At 45.8% G+C, this 26,845-nt stretch overlaps 1 protein-coding gene and 1 long non-coding RNA gene across 2 annotated transcripts in view; one reads left to right on the top strand and one right to left on the bottom strand.

Annotated features, from left to right (window-relative positions):
• The window catches only part of ADCYAP1R1 (ADCYAP receptor type I), a 139,900-nt gene extending 122,326 nt beyond the window's left edge, over positions 1-17,574 (bottom strand). Inside the window, exons 1-2 of the mRNA XM_063416865.1 lie at positions 17,318-17,574; positions 16,806-17,034 (exon numbers count right to left, since the gene is read on the bottom strand). The gene's annotated coding sequence lies outside the window, so the exon portion shown is untranslated. The remainder of the gene's footprint in view (positions 1-16,805; positions 17,035-17,317) is intronic.
• LOC134560658 (uncharacterized) lies at positions 15,766-19,736 on the top strand. The gene is made up of 3 exons (XR_010082777.1): positions 15,766-16,400; positions 17,636-17,761; positions 19,181-19,736. It is a non-coding gene; the product is annotated as an uncharacterized LOC134560658 (long non-coding RNA).
• Positions 19,737-26,845: the final 7,109 nt, after the last annotated feature.

Here is a 26,845-nt window from a genome sequence, read left to right as displayed (position 1 = left end):
CCACAGTGTTTTTCTTTTCAACTATTCTTAAGTTAATAGCATTTGTTTGCATTAGCTGAGAAAAAAATTGAAATTTCTTCAGTAGAAGGTGTGAATTCTTTCCTTCTGCTGACCTTCTGTGGAAATGAGGTGTCCACCACAGGGTACAAACCCCAAACAAAAATGTTTGAAGGGATGCTTCAAACACCTCCAGGAGGGTACAGACATGCCTGTCCCCAGCTCTGGCTGTGCTCAAAGGACATTACCCCCAGGCAGCCTGGAGACACCAGTGCTGCACTGCCTCCTGTCCACATCAGGCTCCTCGAAGGATCACTGCCTGACCCAACTTACTCCAGGTGAATTGGGTTAAATATTGGGCTGGTTTAGATTGGATAGTAGCAAGAAATTCCTTACTCAGAGGGTGGGCAGGCCCTGGCACAGAGAAGCTGTGGCTGCCTCTGGATCCCTGGAAGTGTCCAAGGCCAGGCTGGACAGGGCTTGCAGCACCCTGGGATAGTGGAAGGTGTCCCTGCCCATGGCAAGGGGTGGGAAATGGTCTATAATGATCTTTACGGTCCCTTCAAACCCAAAACGTTCTGTGATTCCATGATTTTGTGATCCTATGGAAAACTAAAGCTTTGCCAGCCAAGGGCAGTGTGAGCCATCAGGTCAGGCTCTCCTCAGCAGCTCAGTGGGGTGGTTCAGGAGGTGATGATGAGATGGAGCTGCCTGGAGCTTCTGGTGCCTCCAGGGAGCTGCAGGGCTCCACAACCACTGCGTGGATTTCACAACTCATGGACCCAAGGTGTTCCTATAATCCTATGGGCTTTTTTCCCCCTTTTTCTTGTATGTGTTATTTCTTACTCTTGATGTTTACGATTTTAACCCTCAAACAGCCAGATTAATTTTGTCATTCTCAACAGAGCAGGTGAAGCTGGCTCTTAGCAATGCATATATTCTAATTTTTGACTGGAAACATTTTCCAGTAATAAAATCTGCAACAAATTCTCCTGCTCTTTAATTTGCCATTTAATCAATGTGTTTGCATCCTGCTCGGTAAATGGTGCCCTGTCAATTTAATTTGTTCTACTCTTGTTGTGCTACTTGTTTGCACCCCTCCTTGCTTCCCTCCTCCCCAGTACCAACGTACCATTGTGCATCCCATGTGGGATTTCTCTGCTTTAACCTAGTAAATCTTTTAATTCCTAATTTGGTATTCTGCTCTAATAGATTCACCCATGAAAAGAGCCCAGAAAGCTGGAGCTAAGAAAAATCACTTTCATTTTTCTCAGATACTATCGAGTGGTTTGGTGTAAAATACACATGCAGTGCACAGTTTGTGATCCCAGATTTTATCACCAAGAGTTGCAGAGCTGAGTCAAACCTGATCAGGTTTTTGATGAAGGGATAAAGATTCAAGTCTAGGCTGGAACCACTTAATAATGGTGAGATACTGAAAAAAACCCCTAGTTGTGTAACAGCAAGGAGAAGCTCACAAGAGAGACTGAAATTTGGCTCCAAAGCACTGGGGTGAAACGTGGACACAAGTTGTCCAAAGCAGAACTTAGAACTTAATTAACCCTGCTGTTTCATTATTAGAGATTGCCATTTAAATTAATGATCCAAAGTGTTAAAATAGCTAATCTACAATCTAATCATAAATGACATTTCTGTTTGTAATTTACATTTTTAGCTTTTTTTCCCCCACTCTGAAAAAAGGTTGATGATAACTGAGTTTGGAGACACAATTTAAATTTTTTTTTTATAACTGGGGAAAGTATTTCAGGAATATTTTAAGTGATATGTATTTTAATTTCTATTTTTTCATTGATTTTTCCATATTGGATCGTGCCATATGCTTCATTCTGATTTAGTTTCTACCAATTCATAATTTAATCAAGAATTACTGTCTAAGAATTGAACAGAAATTAAAAGCACATTTGGAAATGCACACACACAATGTTCTAAGCCCCCCTGCCCTGACTGAGGAAGGGAAAACAAAGTTGCTCATGACATTGAAATTTATTGAGAATTATGTGACACCCTGAACAAAGAAAGAATCATGTGGTGTTAGTGAATTGACTGTACTGCTCCTGGACAAAGAGTTCTTCCCAGCTAATTATTAGTGTTTAAATTATAAGCAGAGATATTTTAGTCTCTTTCTGCTGTTAATAAAAAGAGCCTGACACCTCCGTGGCATGAATCATATTTTTACTTCAGTCACTACTCTTTGGTCTCTTTGGTTAAAGATGAAGCCTGTACCGACTGCCCTCCTAATTCAGAAATTATAATTGAGTTTGTACTTTTTTTTTTCCTGTGTTCTGACTCAGTTTCACAACACGCTGTGACCTCTAAAGGTTCTCCCAGCTTCCAGATTGCGTATTTTCACGAGGGTTTCAGTCAGCTTTGTTTTCTTGGAAATCAAAACTGAATTCCTGTGAGTGTGCACAGGATCTTTAATTTCCAGGATGAAGAGTGGGTGTTCACCCTGCAGGTTTTCTTCAGGAAAGACTGAAAAATTTGTCTTATTGCTACAACAGTCCCATCTTTCCACTAATTCCAGGTCACTCCCTTGCAAGGACATCCCATCCCTGGAAGTGCCCAAGGCCAGGATGGACAGGAGATAGTGGGATGGTGGGAGATGTCCCTGCCCATGGCAGGGGGTTGGAATGAGGTGAACTTTAAGGTCCCTTTCAACCCAAACCATTCTAGGATTTTATGGTATTTTGTTCCCTCCACCCCCCAGATCACGTTACATTTTTTTTTTTCATAACTTACTCTGGATGTTGACAAATATGGAGGTTGATGACTTTTGTCAAGAGTTGTCTCTTAAGCGTGATTTTGTGTCTGTTTGTTTGGTTTTTGCCATTTCACTTCCTTATTTTTTTTCCTTTTACAAGCCTAGTTTTGGGGGTTGGTGAGTCCCTTCCATGGCAGTGGGATTGGCTTTGAGGTCTGTCCACCCTCCACACCCCCCAGCACTGATGTCACAGGGATAACCTCCCAACTTGCTACCATTTACTGGACACATTAAAAATCCTGCAAGGTCTCTTCCTTCAGCTCCCAGGGTGTCCGTGGATTTAAAAATGCCAACAGTTTTAAGACAGATCCCTGTGATAAACAAAAATTCTGATATGTCAACGTGAGCCACAAAAAGGGAAAAGAAAGACAAGCCAGTTGAAAAAACAACCCTTCTGAAGAAAAGTGCCAGTTGTACTCTGACTTCTGAACATCTCTAAAGCACTAAGAACAGACATGAAGAAATGCTCTGAAATTGCTCTTGTTGTTATTGTCACTAAGGAAACAGCTCCCCAGGAATCTGCAAGTTGAGTATACAGGCTCTTTGATGTGCAGCCAGCTCTCTTTTCCAGCACACTTCCCAACCCTGGTGAATCAGGTCTGTCCACCAAGGGGATCTCTCCTGCCCTGTCCCAGCTGAGGCCTCGCTTCATGCAGGGTTTGAACTCTGACACTCCAGAAAAGCCACAATCCAGACTTGCCACAACACGTGACATCAAAGCACAGAGTCATGACTGAACCGAGGGATTCTGCCTCAAGATACTTCTTGCAATCCAACAACACTGCCAGGAGAGCTGGAATAGCACAGGAGCTGGGGAATGTGGGAGGCACAAGGCGGATTTTTTTTTCTGTCTGTTCATTTGTGGTGCTTTTTTCAGCCACACTTCACACACACACCCCCAAACACACACGGTGACTGAGATGTGTGCTGGGTTTGGATTGAGGCACACGGGTTTGTAGAAATTGTTTAACCTCTTCAGCCCTTCAAGCAGAGTGGCCATCTGCACTCTGCCTGTTGGGAACGATGCACGAGATTGGATCATCTCTGACTTGAGCCCAGGCATTGCAAGAAAGAGTCTCAGCTACCTGCAATCCCATTCAACATGCAAATTATTTATCATTCATTTAATAATAATTTAATAATGGTTTAGTGACCAAATTCTCTAAGTTTAGGATGTTCCCTAGTGATCAATTTCCCAGCACAGACACTGTTTTCCTGAGTTGTAGAGTCCCTCATATCCCAAAAGCTCAATAACATATTCTGCTGAAATACATTCAAACAGGAGCACTCAGAGCAGATATTCCCTGTCACCAGCTCTGCTGCAGACTAAGGAGCAAATAGTGGCTAAATTAATTGAAAAAGACAGCACAGAACAGGCAGCAACTAAGGAATAGAATTATTTTTTTAATTACCAGAGACTAAGCCAAGACTTAAAGAAAACTGGTTAAATAGAATCTTTGTAAAGGCTTCACTAATGTAACATTTCAGAGCATTTGAAATTTGGAAACATTTTCTTGTTACCATGGACAGGTGCCCATGTCAGATCTGACCTCCTAAGGCTCCTTTAGAGGACTAAAGCACTTTCATCCAAGAACCAGAACATGTCTTTGTGGACAAGTTTATTTCTACTGTGTCCTTATCCTGCAGTCTCTATTCTTCTATTCCCCTTCTCCTTGTGTAAAAGGGTATTCTGGCTCTCTTTAACTCTCATTTCTGAGCTGTGTAGACCAAAAGTTCTTAAAAGGTCTAAAAGAAAAGCTGTTCTGTCCAAGGCAACAGCTGGACCAGAGTGAATCCATCTGTCAATGGCAACAAATCAATAACCACAGAGCAATCCCCTACCAGGGTAAAAATCTCTCTGTGCAGCCAGCAAGGAGCCTTTGCTTTTATGTTAAACTCATCACCCACCTTTGGATCAGAAGTGATTTCTCAGCCACCTTCTTGTGAACAAGAGGGAGCTCAAGGGGCAGCCAACAACCACCAGTGCTGGTTTCCTAGCAGGGGCAAGAAAATGACTTTAATATTGTAACTACAACCTGAAACACACCAGGTTTGGAACCTTCCTTGGCCTTGAGCTCCAGTAATGGCTTTGCCCTCACTCTTGCTCACCCTGCCAAACTGCTTCACCACCAACCACAACAGCCTCATCCCAACTGCTGTGGAAACACTCCCTGGGCCATGAGGTTTGCAACTCCTATTTGCCTTCATTTGTTAAATACCTTACTTAGAGGTTGCATAGAGGGTTTGGAGATCACATTCTGCCAGGCTACTGCAGATTCTTGCTGTTTCCCTCCCATCAGAGCCCTGTAAATTATTATCTGCCTTCCTCGCCGTTTCCAGCCTCATTGGTATTCATGCCAGTGCTGTCAAGCAAACGAACCTCTGCTGAAGAGATCTTAATGAAAACTGCTTCTCCTCATCCAGGGAGATTCATTTCATCTCCAAAAGACAACAGAAATTTCTGTCACTGTGCAGCGTGGAGATAAAAAAAAAGGCACAAATGCAAAACCCAAGCAATTGAAAAATGTTTGACGACGAGTCTGTGCCTGTCTGAGCACACAAGAACTCTGACGTGAGTTTTCCTCAGATAATTCCTTAACTACCAATTTAGGATAATGACAGTGACACTTTTAAGAAATCCTTTGGGAGAAGAGTAAGTATTCCCTTTTAAATGCTAAAAACCTATGAAGGAAATATTTTGATTTTTTTTTTTTTTTTTTTTTTTTACTTTGAATCTATTAACCTTATGTCCCATCCTTGACATGAAAAGCCTTTGTTTTGTAAATCCATAAGGGGAGTTAAGAAAGTGTTTTACAAATCAAAGTGGATTTATCTCCAGTAGCTTTAGACATGTACTTTGTGGATGTTTATAGATAATCAAGTCATCCCAGACTCCTGTAATGGACAGTGGGAGGGCAGGGGTGGGTTATGAAGCTATTATGCAGCACAAGTCATCTGATTTATTTAAAATTTTTGCTTTAGGAAAAAAAAATAATTGAACTTTATATTCCTATGCTCTGTAGATATAGTGTACGAACCTGTGTCTATGTAGATGTGATGGAGAGAGTTTATTTACAAAGACATGCAGTGCTAGGACAAGGGGGAATGATTTTAAACAGAATGAAAGCAGGTTTAGATTGGATTTTGCTCCCTTGAGAGTGGTGAGGTGCTGGAACAGCTTTCCGAAAGAAGCTGAGGATGTCCCATCCCTGGAAGTGTCCAAGGCCAGGCTGGACAGGGCTTGGAACAGCCTGAGATAGTGGCAGGTGTCCCTGCCCACGGCAGGGGCTGGAAGGGGATGATTTTCAAGGTCTCTTCCAATCCAAACCATTCTGTGATTCCATGACAATGATATATTGTAGAGGTTTACTCGAGGTGTAGCCCTCCAGGTGTCTCGTGCAGGGTGTTGTGATTTTGCAATGGAATTTCATTGCTGCTGGAGCAACACATTGAATAAACCCCCAAAAGAACAAAAAAGTTCCAATGCTTAGACTGATTTGTGTAAAGGATTTATTTTAAAAGAATTCAAAGAACATCAGTAGAGTATTTGCTAAGAGACTTACTAAGAACTTGGGGTCAGGTCTTGTTTATCCCGTGGTATTGTTGAAAGGCCAAGTTGCAACAAGCAGGATGAACATACCTGACAAACATTTCAGCATTGCTGACTTTAAATGACACGGGCTCCTTCCCTGAGCTCACTGCACATTGAGAGGAGCTCTTCCAAGGCTGCCCACAGGAAAATCAGAGGGGAAAACTCAAAACAGCAGGCAGGTCACACCGTGTCTCTCCTGCTTTGTATTGTATTCCATGGGTCACTGAAGGCAGGAATCTGCTGAGAGAGGAAATAAAGGATAAAATGTGGGATCCCCTAGAACACTCTGTAAAACCAGGCTTGCAAATACAGAGCTTCCAGCCATGGAGCTGATGGTGATGTTAGCTGAAGTCATGGTAAGCACAGCCTGAATCCCAAATGGACAAAGAGGGAACACTGCAAAAAAGGGCAGAGAATGGTAACAGCACAGAGGGGAATGGAAAGCTCCTGGAGGAATGTGCATTGCTTTACTCTTTTGCACATTTGATTATTAAATGGACTCGCAAATCACTGTGCTTCCTTTCACTGGGAGTGGAGGAGTTTACATCTTTCTTGGAGATGAGAACTTTTTTGAAGGCTAAGTCCAGCTTCTGTTGGTGTCAATACTAGCTGCCCCATTTAGAGGACATTAGTAATTTTTTATTCATGTTCCCTTACATCAGTAATTTTTCTTTGCCTCCTTCAACTTAGAGTAGAAAAAAGTTGCCACAAAGGTTAACACAAAGTTTAGAAGTGCTGAAAATAAAGGCAGGAGGATGTCTGGACAACATCCTCATCTATGTTGCTCCAGCAGCAAAGGAAGCAAAGTCCTGAGATGCACTGAGGGAAGATGGAAATTATTATTTTCTTTAAGAAGTTAAGAAATTCTTGGAGATTACTGCCTTCTTTTTCAGAGGATGGTGGGGCACTGGAACAGGTTGTCCAGAGAAGTTGTGGATTCCCCTTCTCTGGAAGTGTCCAAGGCCAGGCTGGATGAGGTTTGGAGCAACCTGGGATAGTGGAAGATGTCCCTGCCATGGCAGGGGTGGGACTGGATGGGCTTTGAGCTCCCTTCCAACCCAACCCATTCCATGAATTTCTGATTGATTCTCTGATTCTCTGTTGAGAGCAGCTGCAGAAATATGAAAGAACAAGGTAGGCTCAGCCATCCTCAAGTCTGTCTTCTTTATCTTGGCCATTCCTGATAAAAATGCACTAAGAATATAAATAGAGGTTTTGCTTGCTGGTCTGATCTTCTGCCTGTTGCAGGCTAAAAGTAAACACAAAGGCCCTAAAGGTGGTGATTTTCAGTCACACAGAAGCAGTAGCACTTTACAGGAATGCATTTTGGAAATGGCAAGGACGTGGCACAAGTACAGGAAAACTCTGGCATGTTGAAACCAGCCCGTGAATCAGAAGCTGTCATATTTTGGGTTAAAGCTCTCAGAGCTGATTTATGAAATGCCAGTCTGAACATGCTGCTGAGGAGAGTGATTTGGATTATCCTGGCCGTGCACTCAGACATGCCTGCATATCCTCCCAGTCTGATCAGTCTACACAGAATGGGGAGATCTGTTAACTTTTCTTTTTCTGATCATCGTATCTGCCTTACCTGGCTCTTCCACAGCACCCACTGCCCAGAATTCCCCCACAGCTAATGGAAGTAAAAAGGATGCCCAATCTAATTAATTATTTTAGAAACCCGATTTGGGATCAAAAGAATTGAAACCTGGATTCCACAGGTTTCATTGCTGTAAAGACAACATTTAGCAAACACCATTTAGTTCCACCCAGACATCTGCACACATAAGAAGGTTGTATTTTAGAGCAAGTAGTTATAAAAGAAGAAAAAGGAAATTACATAAAATTATATATGATTGCCAGAAATTCAGACAACCCCTGGTTTAAACGAAAGCATTTTTAAACTTCAACATTTCAGTGAATGACATTCATTACAGAATAGTCTGTCAGTTCATTAAGCAGAATATCAGGTTAGAGTTTCTGCAGTCAGTGAAGAGATGAGCTGCATGTTAATGTTCAGGTGAACTTCCTTCTCACTCTTTTAGAAAATAACTGTGAGTTCCAGACAATCTGATCTAAGTGATCTGGTTGAGCTGGTTTCATACCCATTTTTTTCATGGCATTTCACACACTAAAATTCTTCTGGCTGTGAATGGATTTGGCAAAGGGTCACACCCATGGTACTGCATAATGCAGTGTACATGAAAATATGCATAATCTATTTATTGAGAGCTGTCTCTCAGTAAGAAGATCTTTGGGAATAACAGAGTAACTAAATTATATCCTTGTTCTAATTCAGTAGGGACAATGGGAAGGAAAGCAAGAGGTCGATGTAATGATCCATCAGGAGAACAAATATTAAATCAAGACAATGCCAGAAGGGAAACTTTTAGTTTGGAGAAACCATTTTTATTCCTGCTAGGAGACTCACTTTTCCAGATGGATCCTGGAAAGATAAGAAACCATTTTTCATTCAGGGAGAGTTTCATCAGAGGTTTTCCAAATTGATGCACATAAATCTCCCCAGAGGTCCTGCAAGATGCTGAGTCTATCAGAAGAATATTAAAGCCTGGTGCTCTGAAGAGTTTTGCTCTAAATAGGCCATGCTTTGCTTTAATCACCTTGGACCCACCTCTGTGTTTTCTGGAGACAGAGAACATGCCAGAAAAATGAAAGCAGACAAAAAGCCACACAAACCTTCACCAAAGAAAGTGTGTGGTTGACATTGTTCATTCCAAACAGGAGAGCTTGGAGAAACTGAAACAACCTGGTAGCAAAGCCAACAGCACTCTGGAACCTGGACAGAAAGTTCTGTTCACATTAAAAATGCAAAACTACGTGTAGATGAAATCTACATCTCAAGGAAGCTGGGAAAAGTAGTCGCAAGGAAAAAACTCCAGACTGGAGCTGGTGAATCACAAACATTCAAACAATCCAGAAGTTCTTTCTCACCCTTGAAGGATGGAGCAACCTGGGCAACAAAAGCCAGGAGCTGTCAGTGGTAGCTGAATCTGGATAAAGGCAAATGCAGTCTTGAGGCTGTCTCATGAAAAATGATTCCAGGAATGATTTGGAGCTAAATAGATAGATACACCTACAATGTAGCAGAGTTTGGGGTTTTTGGGGTGGTTTTTTTGGGGGTTTTTTTGTTTATGTTTTGGTGTTTGGTGGTGGTTTTTTTGTTTGTTTGTGGTTTGGGTTGTGTTTGTTTGTTTGTTTTGTGGTTTTGCTTTGGTTTTTTGTTTTTGTTTTTTGGTGGGGTTTTTTTGTGACCCAGTATCTTAACTGTGATCCAAGAAAGAAATTCAAAAAGGCATTTTCCAGCCCTTTGTGATATGAAAATCAATCAATTCTTTGTGTGTTTGGTAAAAGCACTGAGACCAAGATTTGATCAGCTTCATTCTGCACCGCCAGGAGGGATTAGAAAGCCAGGACAGGACTCAGACAGCAGATGACACTGTCTCAGTGGTATTTATGGAAGACTTTCTAGGCTGAAGAGCTACAGAGCTCAGTCTAAAGTAGATAACTGTCTTTATCCACATTGACTGGGCGCTGGCCAGAGGCCAGGATCAGTAGCTGGAATGCTGGTGTTCGGTGCAGCAGCACCCCAGGGCATTTAACCTGCCCTCAGGAGGAGGGGAAATGATGTGCTGCAGATAAACATCACACTGACAAATCCCTGATGGATGTTAGACACCCCAGGGGATCTCAAGTGACACTTAACACCTCTGTTTAAGTGGCTGAATCATGTCCTAAATCCACTTTTATTTTAACAGGAGTTTCTGCACTCAGACACAGGCAGACACTTCAATACCCACACCCATTTTGAAGTGTCTTGATCTGAGAGCTGGATCCCATTTCGGGTCAGCATCATGAAAATTATCTGAGCAAAAGGGACCTGCAAGTTCCACGCAGAGAAGAGGGAATGAGTTGAATACTGGAGGTGAAAATCCATCAGGGATACACTTGCTGTAGGCACCAAAAATGCTGTGATGTGCTTTCCTTCTCCTTTTCCAAATGAAACCCAGACTTTGGTAGCCTGTGGAGGATCTTTTGCCTGCCACATCCAGCTGTGGAACAAGCAACAGGCCAGAGAACAAAAAGCTGGAGCACACAGAGCAGTGTCCAGAGGCTTGGATGATGCAGAGAAACAACTTCCACATGGCTCACATTGGCTTTGCACCCCGCCTGCTCCCCGCAGCCACCAAGAGCTGTTCTCTAACCAGGCTCTCCCAGCTGCTCGCCCACTGCACACAATCATCTGGGCTCACAGACCCATCCAGCAGCACAAAAACCCCATCCAGGCTGTCCAAAGCCACAGAACCAGGATGAATGAGCGTGGCTTGTGCCATCCCAGGCTCTGGTGGCAGCTGTGACACACTCGCAGCCTTAGTCACGGGGAGCTCGAGCATCTGCGGCATTTCGGATGCTCTCTCATCTCCTCTGCGTTTTCTGTCAGAGCACAAAACTCCTGGAAGGAAGCCAAAGATCCAGCTCTCTAAAACACAGGAAATGAGTAACTTCACTAACTTTAACTTGGGTCTTTAAATAATGCACTTGTGCTGGCTTCTTTTTAGAATTTGTTTCTAGGCCAAGAGGGAAAGTTTTGTTGTGTGTCCAAAATCTTAGATGCAAATTAAGCCCAAGCTCGTATTTGGCTTTTGGTACTAATTGCATCAATTTAAGAATGCAGATGCATGTAAAATGTCATTATTAAAAATATGTTGTTTTAAAAGGAAATGTTTTTTTACTTACGACCATGACCGTGCCATTTTATGTTTTTGCTAGAAATAAAAAGCACCTTCTCTAAACCTACTTCAAAAATGTGACAGTAAGAGCAGAAACAGAAATGTTGTGATTTAATAAAGCCCTTCCATTCCAGGAAAAGGAATTCAGAGTTAAAGATATCTTAGCTATTTTAAACTCCCTTTCCAAATATATATAATTTATTTCTGCTGTGGAGAAATGTACCTCTTACTGCTGCAACTTTACCTCCAGTCTATGTGCCAATGTGTTCTGAGAGGTTCATGTTTTTATTATTTTGCATTATTTGTTTTTCAGTAAATAATTTTAAAGCCCATAGTGAAAGAGGGAGATGTTAGTTAAGCCTATTTATCAGCGGACTTTGTTAGCTTAGGACAGAGGGTGAAAGCTTTAAAATAAAAAAAGCACTGAGCTATTGATATATGGCAAAAAGCTGCCTTTCAGGTCACCTAGTTCTGAGCACAAGGGCTCCAAGCTGGTCAAAACGTATTTCACAAGGTGCCAACCCCGAGTTAATGAGGTCTGGTCAGCATTCATCTCCAGCTCCGTGCAGCTTCCAGTGCAGCCATTCCCAGGCAGGGCACAGCAGAGGAATCTGGAGCTCAGGGAACAGGCAGAGCAGCTTGTGTGTGCCTGCAGAAACTCGTGTCGCTGTCCTAGATGTGTGCCTGTACCCACAGAATCACACCCCAGCTTCAGCTGGAAAATCCCTCTGAGTAGCTGGACAAAGGAAGAAAGTGTTGGTACACCAAGCAAGCCTACCAGATCTCAAAAATCAAGGAATAATTTTTTTATCAAAGATAACTAGGTAGGATATTGTCTGAGACATGTGTCACCAATTCTCCTGCCGCTGCATCTGCCCTCCATGGAATAAAGGGAAGATGAGGGTGAGGAAGATGTGAGTCCATCACAACAGTCTTGGGCTTTTCATAAAACTTCCCAGCTATCAAAATTTGTGAGCTATTAAAATACCACCAGCCTTCCCCTCCAAAGAAAGATGGGAGAAGCAGAGGCATTTCCCTTCCTGGGGATGCCTCAGACACCATGGAAGGCTCCATCTGGCTGATGTTGGATTTGTATCTGAGTCAGCTGCTCGAGAGCCTCCACGGGGTGATTCATCTGACCCACTCCAGGATGGGATGAACCACTCTGCTCATTCCTCATACACTGAATTAGGGGGATTGGCTTGGATTGGAGAATTCTGATTTCAGATGCTTTCAGAGAGTACATGAGCATCATCCAGGCAGCCAAACACTTCTGAGTGAGAAAGCCTTCCCTCCACATGAAATGAGCAGTAGTTTTGCCAGAGGAGCCTTTGGGGACAAGTTTCCTCTTGAGAGTGAGTGAATTTATACATCCTCAGCCTCTCAGAGTTGGACCTAATGACAAATCTGCTCCCCAGAAACCGAGAACTTAATTCTGTCACATTTCCCTTCAATACATTTTTTTTTTCTCAAGAATCCCCACAGAATCAGATTGGACAATGCCCTGTCCCTTGCAGGGACAGAAAGCAGCAAAACTTGCCTGATTCTGAGCAACAAATGAATAAAAATAAAAAATCCAGGCTATTAACCCACCACACAGATTAAAACATCTTTTCCTGCCCTAGCCCTCAGCTCCTTTTAGCAAACCGACAAATCATAGACAACAGACTATAATTATCCTTCCATTTGCAGCAATCGTGACCCAAGCGTCTCTAATGGGGTGCAAAAGCCACAGTGACTGAGGCACATTTCTTGTGAAATGCCTCAGACTGGATGGGCAAACCTGAAAACAGACCTGGCAGATGTTTAATGTATGTTGAGGAGCTCTTAGACATCAATATTCCCAATGTGTTACAAAATAAGCTATTATTATTATTATTGCTAATGTCATAATTATCATTAAGAGAATTTTCACCATATACATTTTCATCCCCTTTTCTCTCAGTTTTAGAGTGAATCATGAATTACATTAACAAAAACTAGAATTATTGAGTTATTTGTTGGGTATTTTGGTGCTTGCTTTGGTTTGGGTTTTTCTACCAGTGGCATTAGAAAGAGGTTTCTCCACCTTTAAAAACTTTAAAAAACCAAAAAAACTATAGCAGTTAAATAGATCAAAGTAGTTTCAGATCGTAGCTCTCTATCAAGGAGTAAAATATGACACCTGAATGAGCAAGGATGAGACTGTCAGGGTGTCTCCAGGGCAAATAAATTGAAGAATTTGTATTCAACAGTAGCCTGGAACCAGAGCAGCAAACAAGACCCCTGCAGCTGCGTATTTCTGCAGGATCCCTTTAGAGGAAATATTCCTCAGCACAACAACCACACTGGCTTTAAATCCTCTGTGTGGTGATGCTCCCACCTTTTCTTTAGGAGATGGAATGGTTTAGCTCATCCTAAATTCAACCCTGAAATTATTAATCCAGCTGCTCTGGAGATGAGCTTGCAGGGGGACACAATCTCTGAGCTGCAGTGAGTTACATAAACAAGGCTTGAACAACCCAGTGAGTTTTAGACTCATTCCTGGTTTGCCTTGTGCAGATAAAAGTGCAAGCTTAAGAAGAAAAATTGAGATAAACTGAGAGAGCAAAAGGTGGTCGGTCAGAGGATAAAACACCAGCAAAGCAATGGGGTGAGGGGTGGACAATTCTGCCATGAAGCTTCTGAAAAAAAAAGAGAATCTGCTTTTTTTCTTCATATATTTGTACCCACTCAATTGCAATCTAAACAGCGTTTCAGTAAACACAGGAATTCTAGAACTTGTTAGTGCTGTGGAAAACTACCAAACACCTTTCTGTATGCAAAGCATTCCCTGAGAACAGAACAAGTTCAGCACCGAGGGAGCTGGGAAAGTCTCCTCAGGGATACTCTGAGCAGCCTGTTTTCAGTGCCACAGCTCACCCTGAGCAGGCACTGTCAGCAAAGATGACTTTCAACTTGTGGGTGGCAAAAAGGAGAGAGTTCCTCACTGCTGCATTTTGCATCCCTTTCAGCAGAGCTGTTCCACTTCTGCCCTGATGTGGAAAATTCGCTCCAAAATCCTGTTGACTGCAGTGTGTGCCGAAGCACAGATGGTGTGGGATTGGCTGGATGTGACAGGAGCAGAGGAAATGGAAACAAGGAAACACAAGCCAACAGAAAAATTCTCCTCATTGACTTAAAGATTGTGGCTGCACTCTCTGGGCCAAGGAAAGGGGGCAAATAAAATTCAGCCTCTCCACTGACTTCCACATCCTCAGATCAGTTTTCCTCTCCTGGGAACGGTGGCAAATAAGCAATTTCTCTGTTAAATCAGGACTAACTGCAAGACCTGATATTTCTGCAGGTTTCCCCACCAGGCATGAGTTGCAGCATGATCCTGCCCTGAGTTCACTTTTTCTCAGCGCTTCTTAACTCAGATACTCTGGTTTCATTAAAAGATAATCTGAGCTAATTTAGGCATTAGACTGTTTGTACTAAGCGTGCTCAGAAGGAAGGAAAGGCAAACAAAATCTGCTACATTGGAATGAATCAGCTCGGGGACACGGGGCTCAACTTAGCAAAGGCACAGGCACATATGGAACTCAACCCCAGGAAAAAAATATCTCCAGGATGCTGCCTCAGTCAGCCAAACGAGGAGGGACGTGATGAGCAAAGGTCTGAATGTGCTCAGCAGAGCAGCCCACAAGCTCAGAAGCCTCAGGTTTCCTCTCCCTGGTAGCATCCCACAGCAGAGCTGCTGCCTCCGTGTTTGTGAGCCTCACAAACAGCAGAAGCAGCAGCAGCAGGTCTGGGCAGCTTCGAGAGGCTGTGGCACCACCATGCCCACAGCAGACACCTCAAACCCTCTGGAGGAAAGACCCCTCCAGTCTCCTGGAGACCCCCATGGGAGATGGAAAACTAAAGCCAAGGAGCGATCTCAAAGCCTGCCTAGAGAGAAATAAGTGTATTTATCACACAAAAAGCCCCCCCTGTGACCTTGAAGGCTGTGCAGTGCCCGTGGTTGTCATCCCAGCCATTCACACGTCTTTGGATGGAGAGAACAAAACAGCAAAACCAAAACCTTCCGCTGCGCGATGTCCGAGATCAGCGCCCGGGACAAAACAAGAGTGATTGGACCTGTCCTGAAGGACAACAAAGCAGCAGCCCTGGCCCACAGCACATGGAAACAGGTGGGGATGAAAGTGTAAGACCACAACCCACACACAGACACATCCACTTTAATCCAGCTCCTCTTACTGCCCTGACCAGCATTCCTTAATTATTCACCAAATTCCAGCGTTGCCTTACCCATCCTAGGGGACAACTTCTTCCAAGCCAGCTCCAGGGTGTTTGGCACTAGCCAGAGAGAGATGCTTGTGTAACACGTTCCTTCTCTGCAGCTACACCACGAGCACTTTCAGGAGTTTGCCTCTGTGCCATCATTAACCTCCAGCAATCAAACATTCCCTTGGATCAGCCACGGAAGCCTTTCCCTGCTGTACCTCACCAGTGCTGCATAGGCTGCACAGCGGAATCAGGGGGCTGTGTACCCAAATAACAGCAAGTGCAAATCCATTTGTTGTTTTTTTCTTTTTTTTACTCCAACAGATGAAATTAAAAAAAAAAAAACCCAAAAAAAAACCAACAAGCTGTTTCAGTTACATATTGCTGTGCCAGTCCACCACTTGCACTGTAATTAACACACACCAGAAGGATGGTAATTGATAATTCCCTGAGAAAGAATCACGTCACTTTGCTGCCTTATTCACTTTAGTTAAGATTTTCTTCGTATTATAGCTACCCCCAGTGCTCCTCCAATACATCCCTCAAGCTAAAGGCCAGATTCTGTTTACCTGCAGATCAGATGCAGAAGAAATCCACTGACTCCCAGGGAGTTCTTCCAGATCTGCTGCCGTGTAAGTGGGATGCTGGTGTAGCCATAAACACCAGTGTGTCACTAATCAAATCTCCCTGGTTTTTCTCCCCCCCGTGCATTTCCCAGCTCTGCACAGCAAGCTGCATTATTGCATTCTGTTCCTTCCCTGGCTGCAAACTCCTCGGATTCCAACACATACCTGAACGCTTCCCATGCTAAATTCCGAGCACAGCGGAGAGGAGCCTGTCCTGCGTGCCATCCCCGAGCGGAGATGTGCTCGCCATGGAGATGCTGTTATCAGAGCCAGCTGTTCAAACACTGATAAGAAGCCACGCGAGCAGAGGTCAAAGGCACACGGACCGCAGTTCCTCCCTCCTACCCCACAGCAAAAACAAGCAAGTCCCGCTGCGCTGCTCCAAGGGTGAATCAGAGTTTCTGCGGCAGGTGAGGATGCGGAGCTCGCATCGGGAGCCTCGGGAAACGCCGACAGCAGCGGCGGGGCTGTTGGCAATCAGCTTTTATTTACCAGCCATATTGTGTTAAAACCAGACGTGATCCCCATACCGAGCGCCTCAACCTGTCACCGCCGGCAGATTGATCTGCTCGCAAAGCACCGAACCCATCTGGGGGACGCCTCCTCCGAGGCTGCCCGAGGCAGCGACCCCGCACGCAATTCCCCCCTCCAGCAGCGCTCCCGGCACCCGGACCAGCCGCTCCATCAATGTCACTCGCAGACGAGCCGCCCGCTCCTCTGCCCCCGCCGGCTGCGGCGGCGCCGCCGCGGCATCCCCGGGCTCGGGGGACGGGGCTGCCCCGGGAGGAGGCGGCGGAGGCCGGGGAAGGACTCACCATTGCCGCAGGGCTCGGTCCCGGCGCTGGCGATGCCGCATCCCCGCGGGCGGGCGCGGGGGGACAGAGCGGTCCGGCCCCGCTGCCCGCGCTGGCTCCCCCCGGCCGCAGGAGGGGTCGGCGCCTCCGAAGGGAATCCAAATTCCTCCTCCCTCGCCTGCCGGTCATGTCCAGGCTGCCTTTGCTCAGGGGGTGGGCCAGCTCCTGGCCGTGAAGGAATTTGCCATCGCTAAAGCAAAAAAAAAAAAAAAACACCAAACCAAGAAACAAAAACCAAACCGAAAACCAAAACCCAAACAACAACAACAAAATAAAAGCAAGAAGGCAGGCGGGATATTTTAAAACTTTTTTTCCCCCTCTCTGTTTTTTGTTTTCTCTTTTTTAGGGGGTTGTCGGTGCTCGGGGTGGGGCGGGGGACGCGAGGGGCGCTCAGGCTGCCGGAGATGCTGTGCCGGGCTGAGATGCTCCGGTGCGCTCGCCCCTGCCCCTGTGCCTGTGTGTGCTTCTCATACCCAGACAATGCTCTGCAAAGCGAGCTGGTCCTGCGGAGAAATGCAAACACCTCCTCCCCCGAGTGCCTGAGCAAAGGGAAAGCGATATGGAACCAATAGCTTCTCCTTGGCTGCTCTCATTAATATGGAAAGCAAAAAGAAACCAATGAGGAGGAGCGGGAGGAGGGGTTTATTCAAATCAAATTTGCTGAATCGAACACCCTTTCCCCCCTTTTTTTATTTCTTTTTTTCCACGTACCCCAAATCTGCCTTCTCCCCGTCACGCTGGCCCCGTTTCTGCTGTCCCAGAAATTTTTATTTCTTATTTCATCACTGCAGGGTCAGCAGCACACGGCGATGGGAGGGAGGATGGCCTCGCTGCTGGCAGGGAGAGGGGGCCGTGCGAGGGAGGATGAGAGGAGCCAATTTCTCGCGGACCTGCAGAGTTGATTGCAAAGAGACGCGGTAAAGTAGCTGGAGTTGTCAGGGAGGGGAACTGAGGGGGAGCAGAGCAGGAATTTCAGCTGGAAACACCATTTTGCAGATGGTATTTGCACACAGGCAGGCGGCCCGTGCCCGGGCTGAGCCCTCTGGGCTTGCAGAGAGGATTCTCCTCTCCCACAGCAGATGCACAGCCGGGGAGGGAAGTGACTGCCCAGGAACAGCAGCACCTGCACTGCCCTGCATGGTGTTATAAATGCCAATACGATATTCCAGTTAAAATAATAATTTGGTTTATTAATAAAGATCAAATCACAGAATTTCGAAAACCCACCAACAGTGGAGACACTTGACAGAGTTTTCCTGGGAAATGCCAAGGGTGAACTGTGAGATACAGGGTCTGGCAGTCTGCTATCTCCCCCAACAGTTCACGAATTTGCTCGGTTCGGGGCTTGGTTTTTATACACTTTATTCTGCCCTTGCCAATATTTCCCTGTTTTTCCCATTGTTTCCCGACTAGCTATACAAATTCAGGAGTTTCCCCGACCAAGCAGAAAAGAGTTCTTTTCTCAGTTCAGATGTTAATGTCCAATATCTATAGGTCCTTATGGTTGATGAATGATCGAGATAAGGATGATGTTGCTTGAGGATCTGTGAAGGTGGCAACCAAGGTGTGAGTTGCTGATGCCACCTTATCTCGGGAGGTCCCTTCCCGGTACTTGAGAAGGCTGCAGGCTCTCCCCGAAAAGTCTTTTTTTCCTTTCTGAATGAGGCGCCTGCCTTTCAGGGTTGTTAGTTTCACCATCTGCTACAAGGTCTCCTAAAACATAGACTTTTACCTGATATAAATTTATACAGTTTCATAATTTTCCAATTTACCGTAAGAACATGAATTAATCATTTCACGTTTTTCACAATGGCCACAGAGCCACCTGCGGGACCCCTGGAGCAGCAGGGAGTGGCACTTGCTGCTGGAAATTCAGTGGGGAGGAGCTGTAGAGAGGGCTGAGATGGCCAGGGAGAAGGGAAGGGGTCTGCAGCTGGTTCCCTATCCCGTACCTGCAGAAGGGCAGGGTTATACCTGTCCCCTGCACAGGAGCATCCAGGCACTGTTCCCTGCAGCACGGGGCTCAGGGAAGGCTGTCCAGACCTGGGAAATGACCACTAAAGGGGCCACAGCAGGCCCAGAGGAGTCCTTTGCCAGGACACCCCATGCAGACACTTGGCCCCATGCTGATTGTGCTGCTCTCAGACCCCACAGCTCCATGTCAAGGATCTGAGGTGCTGGACACCCACATCCTTACCCAAATTCAGAGATTTGCTGGAAGAGCAGCTGCCTGCTAATTAGAGGTTCTTCTAATTACCCTGAAATGCCATGACACCTGTATGCCTACTGCTGCTCTCCCTGCTGTGGAAGCCTTTCCTCTGCTTATCTTTTCACAGGATCACAGAATCATTAAAGTTGGAAAAGACCTCAAGATCACTGATCCCAACCTCTGACCCCTTGTCAACTACACAGAGCACTGAGTGCCACATCCAGTCATTCCTTGGAGACCTCCAGGGAAGGAGAGTTCTCTGGACAGCCCATTCCAATGCTTGACCACCCTTTCAATGAAGAAATTCTTCCTGATGTCCACCCTGAACCTCCCCTGGCACAGCTTGAGGCCTTTTCCTTCTGTCCAGGGGCTTGTACCTCTTCCCCTTCATTTCCTGCATCTCCCATCCTCTGTTTCACATGGCATGTAAATTAACTTCAGATTCTCCTTGCCTTCTGTTGGGAAGGATGAAGTAGAAAGGCCTTGTAAATATGATGGTTTAGATTCTGGGAGTATGAGTTCAACAATCGAGATAGAAATGAAAGCAAGCTTTGAGATTTAGGGTGTGGGGTACAGGGCCATCAGCTAGTGAATAATGGTGTGCCAAGCTGAGGGCCAGCTCCCTTGATTAAACAATATACTCCTGCTAAGCTGAGGGCCAGCTCCCTTGATTAAACAATATACTCCTGCTAAGCTGAGGGCCAGCTCCCTTGATAAACAATCCCCTTCTGCCTGCCTTAGATAATGGGACATTTCTATTGTCTGTATGTAAATGTTGTTATCTTGTATTAGATTGGTTGGTCCAACTCATACTATTCAACTTGGAAAGATATTTATTGTACAGTATTCAGAACCTCCCTCTCTTATCCCCTCTTCCCTTTTCCCTGCTCTTATCCCCTCTTCTCTTTTGCCCTCCTCTCTTTTTCTCCTCTTCTCCTTTCCCTCTCTTTCCTCCTCTGTTCCTGCTCTCCTGGCCTGCTTTAGCTGTGCCCGGCAGCTACAAGCAAGGCCCTCACAATAAACCAGGTGCTACCCCTGCTACTTTGCTTATAGAGATTCTTTGTCCCCGACTCTACCATCACAGAGCCCTCAGCCTTCACCCTACTTTCTTTAAACAGAGAAAAAAAAAAAAAAGGGGGGGAGCAATTTTGTCATAAAATCAACCTAATCCATGACCTGTCCAGCATGAAAAGCCCTGTCCCAGTCACTGCGCTGGCCCTGTGGCTCTGAGCCCACGTGCAGGAGCCTGGTGGGCACAGCCCCAGGGCAGAAGCAGCAGCCCAGCCAGCCCTGTCACAGCCCCAGGGCTGCACAGATGCCTCCTCTGGAGAAAAACCTTGTGCAGACACGCTGTGAATGCACTCAGCTCTGGTTTTGTTCCAGCACCATGGAGCAGACTAAGGAATCAGCTGGAGCTCTCAAAGCTTCTCTTTGTGGGTTTTCCGGCAGGTCCGGCGTCTTCTCCCGTCACATCTCACTAAGAAAATAAATTAAAGATCATGGAATGATAGAACGATTTATGTTGGAAGGCACCTTAGAGATCATCCTGTTCCAAGCCCCTGCCACGTGCAGGGACAACTTCCACTACCTCAAGTTGCTCCAAGCCCCATCCAGCCTGGCCCTGGACACTGCCAGGGATCCAGGGGCAGCCACAGCTTCTCTGGGTAACCTCTGCCAGGGCTTCCTCACCCCCACAGAGGAAATTTCTTCCCAGTATCCCCCCAACACTCCTCTCTTTCAGTTTAAAGCCATTCCCTTTCTTCTGTCACTTCATGTTGTTTTCCAAAGTCCCTCTCCAGCTCTCCTGGAGCCCCTTTAGGCTCTGGCAGGGGCTCTGAGCTCTCCCTGGAGCCTCCTCCTTTTCAGGTGAACAAGCCTCGCTCTCCCAGCCTGGCTACTGCCTTTTGATCAAATTTGTGGCCTCCCGTGGACTCTCTCCAACAGCTCCATGTCCTCCTTCTGTTGGAGATCCCAGAGCTGGATCCAGCACTCCAGGTGGGGATTCACCAGGGCAGAGTGGAGGGACAGAATCACCTCCCTCCATTTGCTGCCCACACTTCTTTTGGTGCAGCCAGGGCACGATTGACCTTCTGGGCTGGGAGTGCTCCGTGCTGGGTCCTGTCCAGCCTCTCCCCACCAACACCCCCAAGGCTTCTCAGGGCTTTTTTCAATCATTCTCTGCCCAAGCTGTTTTTATGCCTGGGATTGCCCCAACCTTGCACTTGGCCCTGTTGCCCTCCTCGAGGTCTGCACAGCCTCACCTCTCCAGCCTGTCCAGGCCCCTTTGGATCCATCCCTTCCCTCCTACATGTCCACCACGCCACCAGCTCAGTGTCACTGGCCAAATTCCTGAGGGTGCCCTCAGGACAATGAGGGGCATTAGATGATGTAGGACAAAAAATACCTCCACAAAAAAAATGTTTGCTCTTCCCACAAAAAGCTATCTACGTTCACTCTGCAGACTTAAAGAACCTCTTCCAAAAAACCCACAAGAAAACAAAGCCCTATCTGTGTTCCCTCAAAACTTCCAGAATTTATGGCAGTCCTACCTCAAAAGCCCTGCAGTGAGACTCTGCCTTAGCTTGCTAAGCATGGAAGAAGACTCCCAGGTGTTCAATTATTGTGTGCTGATCCAACATCTGCTCCCTATCTTTCCCAGGAGAAGGGCAGTGGGCCAAGAGAATCATCTAGTGGCCCATATCCAGCAGCAGTTGGACTGCCTTAGATGATCTCAGCTGATTTGAGTATCAGGTTTCCTACTGAAGTAGTGAGGAGAGGCTGTCCAAGAACTTTGTTCCCCAAAGAAGTCCATTTTTATGAGTAGAAAAACAATTAAGCCACTCCCAGGCAAATTATGTTTTATTTTTACCCTCCTGAGCAGTCTATTAAATAGGTCTTTATTATTTAAGTGTGTGTAAAGCACAATAACAGTTCTTGGCTAGTGTGAGGGACTGAGGGGAGCAGGAGGAGGCTTCCTGAGGGCAAAGTGTGAGTTCCTGCGGATGACCTTGACATCCATCCATCCATCCATCCATCCATCCATCCATCCATCCATCCATCCATCCATCTATCCATCCATCCATCATCCATCCATCCATCCATCCATCCATCCATCCCTCCATCCATCCATCCATCCCTCCATCCCTCCTTCCTCCATCCCTCCATCCATCCATCCATCCATCCATCCCTCCATCCATCCATCCATCCATCCATCCATCCATCCATCCATCCCTCCATCCATCCATCCATCCATCCCTCCATCCATCCATCCATCCCTCCATCCCTCCTTCCTCCATCCCTCCATCCATCCATCCATCCATCCATCCATCCATCCATCCATCCATCCCTCCATCCCTCCTTCCTTCATCCCTCCTCCATCCATCCATCCATCCATCCATCCATCCATCCATCCATCCATCCATCCATGGATTCCATCCCTCCATCCATCCATCCATCCATCCCTCCATCCCTCCTTCCTTCATCCCTCCTCCATCCATCCATCCATCCATCCATCCATCCATCCATCCATGGATTCCATCCCTCCATCCATCCATCCATCCATCCCTCCATCCCTCCTTCCTTCATCCCTCCTCCATCCATCCATCCATCCATACATCCATCCATACATCCATCCACACATCCACCCATCTCCACAGGTAAGCTGGTTGCAGGAATATTTGCTGAGGCTGGTGTTTTATTAGAAGGCCCTTGCTCTTGTATTTTGACAGCTGAGATGTGATTTAATTAACTGGACAACTGGATCTGAGCTGGCCAAGCACCTCTACCTTCCTATTAAGATCAGGTGTTATCAATGAAGCTATTGGAACATGAGGCAAGATCCATCCCATCCCAAGGAGATACTGAAAGCAGCTCCAAGGAGCTGTGTCCTAGATGTTCCTGTTTCTCTCCATTCTGGACCTCCAAGGGTTAATGAGATGAGTCCCTCTCTCACTATCAGGTTTGACAAGCCTGGAATGTTGAGGCTCACCCCGGTGGCCTGTTCTGCTCTGCTGGACAAGAACTGCCCCTGGACAGTGCCACAGCCTCCCACCCACACTGAGATCCCTCCTGCCAGGCCTGGCTGCCTGCAGAGCCTCTGCTGTGCTGGGCACCCAAAGGAGAGCCAGAGAAAAGGGGAATTCTCTTGTGAAGTGTGAGGCTGAAAAATACCTCGTGACCTGTGGGGTTTATATCTTCTTCTCTTCTGTTAGAGCTGGGATTAAATGCTTGGGACAAGCAGTGTTTGTGCTTTGAATCAGTTGTTTATAAATTCTTATCTATAGCACAGTCTCACAAGTTGTGAGTTCCAGCCAACAAGGTAGAAAATGGCTCTGTCTGTAACTCTTTCTAAGGTCTATTAAGCACTAATTATCCAATAATGAGATGACACCTATGTTATTTTTACTTTCAACTTCATAACTAACCACCCATGGTCCACAATGTGGACCTTTTCACCTAATTACAAGCTACCCCCCAAACCCATGAAGAAAAAGGTGAAAGAAGAAGAAATTAGCTTACACCCTAAATCCTCCATCTTGCTTTATATATATTACTATATACTAAAATCTTAAACTCTAAGTTTTCCACCCTGTGATATCACACAATTCTATTCAAACTGCACACCCACAATCCAAGTGCTGTCACTCAATTTTGGAAGCCTGTTCCACAGCCTCAGGTCAAATGTAGTGCTTGCTCGAGGGTCAGTGCCTTTTAGCACAGAAAGCCTGAAATTCTCAGCTTCCAGGGTTCCAGCAGCGACCCTGAGGCTCCCTGATCTCCATATTCCTCAGTCACTTCCCACCAACCAGAAGATTCCCAACAATCAGAAAAAGACATTCCCTGGCTCCTGAGGACAACCTCTGGTGGGAGTGTTTTGCAGACAGTGCGGTCACTTGTTCCCTGTTCAGCCATGGAAATGAGCTGCACTGTTCAAAGACATTTCTGCTCCTAGAACTGTGTCCACAGCCAGGGGGATGCACTATCCCAAATCCCTCATCTGCTGTGGTCCTCTGGGACATTCCTGGTGTGTAGACAAAGGACTGCACCACTGTGTTCAAAGGCAGTGACTCAAACCATGAACCTGAAGAGCAGCAGGTACCCTGTTGCGTGACTACTTTCACCTTTTAGCAAATAAAAAGTAGCTTATCCCCCAGAGCTGTGCACCTCAGGATGCTGGAACTGGTGTCAGAGCAGCCACCAGTGAGAGCTGAGTGCTGGAAATTCCATCCCAGCTGAATGGGTGTGAAGCTCTTGAACTCAATACCCTCAAAGGGACTTTATTTGAAACAAACTCCTTGATTCCTGTATCCTACCATGCATCTCCTGCAGCTCCTCTGGGAATGTTTTAGATCCAAAAAATCTACTAAAAGTGAATAGTTCAGGTGCAAGGCTCCAGTATCCCACTGCTCTTGAAGTCAAGAGTACAGCTACCAATAAATTCAGATTTCTTTTCCCCATTTGACCTACCTCCTCTTTCTGGACCTCCAGCTTGGCATGAAGACAAAATTTGTTCTTTCCTCCTCTCAGGTAAATAAGCCACAAATGCCCTTTGACAACCCCTTGTGATTCACGATCAGCTGTTAAAAGAAATTACATTGTGTGAATCATCCTTCCAATGGAAGTTACATCCCCACTGAAGGGAGTCAGCAGAAGGGAATGTGTGTGAGCTCCTCTGAGAGAGTAAAAACAGACAAACCAGTGATGAACAAGGCACAACAGGAGGTCATCATGGGAGTTATACCTGTGGAATTGCTCTGGATGAGAAGACTTCAACCTTCAGTGGAGACTACTGAGACAGAAAGTGGTGTGAACACATAAAAATGGTGTTGAGAAGGTAAATACGAAAAGAAAATTCCACTGTCTTTCCTAATGTAAGGATGGAAAGATGCCAAAAAAAGAAAAAAATCCAGGGAGGCCTGGTTCAAAAAAACCAAAAATGTCTTAAACTAAAATTGTGACATGACCTGACAGATGCTAGAAGCTTCCAAGGATTCAAAGCTACTCCATGGAGGAAAGGTCCCTAAAGGCAATTAAATATCATGAGACCAATTCTGGCTCAGAAAGTTTCTAAAACACTTTTAAGTAGATTCTGGGAGATTATTTAAGGCTCTTCTATGTTAATGCTTGCCCCTTGCTAATATTCTCTGTAGGACCTTGCAAAACTTGCTGATTTCTGGTCTAACTCAGTGCAGACGTTACATTTTCTCTTGTCACACCTTGTCACCACCCAGCACCCCCAAGTCCTTCTCCACAGGGCTGCCCCCAATCCATTCTCCTGCCAGCCTTTATTGATACCAGGGGTTGCTTCAAACACCTGCAGGACCTTGCCCTTGGCCTTGCTGGACCTCATGAGGTTCACATGGCTCACTGCTGGAGCTTCTCCAGGTGCCTCTGCATGGCCCCATCCTTCAGGAATGTCACTGCAGCCTCAGCTTGGTGCCAGCTGCAAGTTAGCTGGGGCTGTGCTCAGTGCCACTGTCTGTGTCACTAATGAAGATTTTCATCAGTGCTGACCCCAGGGGACACCACTGATGTCCCCTAGCACATCGAGCCACTGACCACACCCCTCTGGATGTGACATCCAACCAATTCCTTATCCATCAATTCTGCCTCTTTCTAATCTACAGAGAAAGGTGTTGGGGGGAAGATGAGCCAAAGATGTCTTGGGTTATGTAACCAAAAAAAAAGTTTGTTCTATTCCATCTGTAAAAAGCAGTCGGGGAGTGGCTTCTTTTTTCTTTATCTCTTGTGACTCCATGGGGGAGGGGGGTGGATGCCTTCTGATAACAGCCCAGCTGTTAAACCAGGTGGGGCAGTGTTTGTGATCTCTGTCACCACTGCCCACCCTTGGGGATATCTTCTGTTAATGGGCCATTGAGGCTCACCAGTGACTGACACATTCCATCATCCATTGGGAGATGCTCCACCCAGGGGGAGGAGCCAACCATTCCTACCCAGATAAAAATGGGGACACAGGGACCCCAAGGATCCTCTTTTCCACTGGATCCCAGAGGAAGACCAGACTCATCTCACCATCACTGAACCTGTCTGCAGGATCATCTCTGCTCCAGCAGAATCACATCTGTCACTGCAGGAGGATTTATTTGGACTGCTTCCAACACTCTGACAACAGGGTGTCAGGTTGTATTTCTGACTCTGTCACGGTTTTCTAGGACTTCTGGTTGTTTGCTTGTTTTTTGTTTTTTTTGTATTATTGCATTTGCATTTTTAATATTCCTAGTAAAGAACTGTTATTCCTATTCCCATATTTTTGCCTGAAAGCTCCTAATTGTAAACCTGTAATAATTTGGAGGGAGGAGGTTTTTACATTCTCCATTCCAAGGGAAATTCCAGTTTTCCCTGACAGATACCTGTCTTTCCAAACCAAGACAAAAGGCTTTACAGAACTGCAGATAAATGACACCTGCAGCCCTCCCCTTGTCCACTGATGCCCCATCAGGGAAGGACACTGGGCTGGTCAGGCAGGATGTGGCCTTGGCAAAGCTGTCCTGAATCACCTCCCTGTCCTCCAGCAGCCTCAGCACAGCTTCCAGGAGAATCTGTTCCGTGATCTTCCCAAGCCCAGAGGCAAGGCTGACAGGTCAGGAGTTCCCAGGGTCCTCCTTTCTACCTTCTTCAAAAATTCCTGCAAGTTTCCCATTTCCCCATCACCAAGGACTTCACTTGACTGCCATATCAATGTGTAATTTACAGAAGTACATTTTATGAATATACCTTTAAATATGTTATGTAATTTATTATATAAATTTCTATTTCAATCTGAGCTCAGAGC

Source organism: Prinia subflava, chromosome 1 (assembly GCF_021018805.1).
Source record: "Prinia subflava isolate CZ2003 ecotype Zambia chromosome 1, Cam_Psub_1.2, whole genome shotgun sequence".
NCBI classification, from domain to species: domain Eukaryota; kingdom Metazoa; phylum Chordata; class Aves; order Passeriformes; family Cisticolidae; genus Prinia; species Prinia subflava.
This window is presented reverse-complemented; position numbering and strand designations above follow the sequence as displayed.